The sequence below is a fragment of the Frankliniella occidentalis genome, unplaced genomic scaffold (assembly GCF_000697945.3).
Source record: "Frankliniella occidentalis isolate FOCC.00 unplaced genomic scaffold, Focc_3.1 Scaffold24, whole genome shotgun sequence".
NCBI classification, from domain to species: domain Eukaryota; kingdom Metazoa; phylum Arthropoda; class Insecta; order Thysanoptera; family Thripidae; genus Frankliniella; species Frankliniella occidentalis.
The window spans coordinates 2,079,726-2,081,319 of NW_026267154.1; the positions used below are offsets into that span (position 1 = coordinate 2,079,726).

Below are 1,594 nucleotides of genomic sequence, written 5' to 3' on the forward strand. Positions count from 1 at the left end.
CGGGGTGGTCGATGAGTGTTCTGATCAGCCCAATGTTTTTTGTCCCCTCCGCGCCTCACCGCCCGCGCTTTGCTCCGCTCTGTTTTCCTCTGTTTTCTTTTTAACATTTTTTTCTCTTTTTTTTGCACTCCGTTGAGCAAGAACACGAACTCGGCCAGGTGCAGATTGCTCGTCAGGGGACGGCAGCAGCAGCAGCAGCAGCTCCTCCGCCCTAAAGAAAAGAGTGCAGTGGTGGTGGTCCGGGAGCCAACGTGGACCTCGGGGAGGGGGACCTCCTGCGCGCACAAAGACTCAAAGACCCGGGGCAGCTAGCCCATTCCCAGGATCCCAAGACGAGCGAGGCGGGCCGGGTCGGGGGGCGGGGTCGGGTGAGGCGGAGCGGGGCGGGGTGGAGCCAGAGGCCAGGGGCCCTCTCGGTGTGCTTCGCCGGATGACTAGTCCAGCCGCTCCACTATTGTGTGCTCTGGAGCAGCAACTTTTCATTACCTCTGGGCAGTACGTACAGAACAGCGACCACCACCGTGGCGACGGCGCGGTGGCGCTTGGTGGGGCGAGGGGCGGGGCTGGGTGAGGTGGGCGGGGGGAGCAGGGGTTGCGGCGCGGCGTGGGTTTGGGTATCCACTCCCCCGGCGACAAGAGCGTCGGCGACGAGCTGTACTACACCGCCTGCACTGGGCTTTGCAGGGACCCTTTTTCTCATGACATGGCGAGGAGACAAGCGGGTTGCCTACCTAAGGATTTTGAACGCTTGTAACGCCTAAACGGTTTGACCCACAGAGTTGGGGCTGTGATGACGGTTCATATTTTTGAACGGCGGTTCCAAATATGGTACTATACGCCCCTCCATCATTTGCCGTTTCCCCGCAAAACCTGCTTGAGGACCGCATAGATACTACCCCGGAGGGTTCACAGACTCGCCACACAGCGGCTCCTGGAGTCTCCTGTAGTCCCTGGAGTCCCTGGAGGCCGTGGGGAGGCCCATAGGGAGACACTCCCCGGCAGCGCGGGGCGTGACCTACGAGATGCGTGTTCCGCGGGCGAATTTGCGACATGAGAGAGTGCTCTCCCTGGTGGCCTGGCCGGTACTCGCGGTGTGTGCCACCCGGCGCTCCTCGCCGGTCCATCCCAGTCCAATCAGTATCTCGCCCTCTGAGACACCTCCCCGGCCTCCCGCGAGCACACGCGCCCCGGCCACGCCCGGCCACGCCCGGCCACGCCCGGCCACGCTCGGCCACGCCCGGCCACGCCCGGCCACGCCCGGCCACGCCCGGCCACGCCCGGCCACGCCCGGCCACGCCTGGCCACGCTCGGCCACGCCCGGCCACGCTCAGCTACGCCACTTGCACGCGTTCGGGAGAGGCGGGCGTGGCAGCGCGAGCAGGCGGGCGGCCTCCTGAACCCCTTGGGCCCCACCCGCGCCGAAGTGCCGAGCCGAGCCGAACCGAGCCATAGCCGAGCCGAGTCCGGGCGAGCCAAACCGAGTCGAGCCGACGCGAGCGCCCTGAGGAGCAGAGCAGAGAGGCAGCCCGGCCCGGCAGCCAGCAGCCAGCGACCCCCTGGCCTAGAAAGGCTGCACCGCCCCCTCCCCCCCCCC

General features: G+C 66.5%; 1 protein-coding gene across 1 annotated transcript in view; it reads right to left on the reverse strand.

The window, feature by feature from the left end:
* Positions 1–1,594, reverse strand: part of LOC113210452 (tolloid-like protein 2) — a 45,501-nt gene that overhangs the window by 43,187 nt on the left and 720 nt on the right. The gene's annotated exons all lie outside the window — the stretch shown is intronic.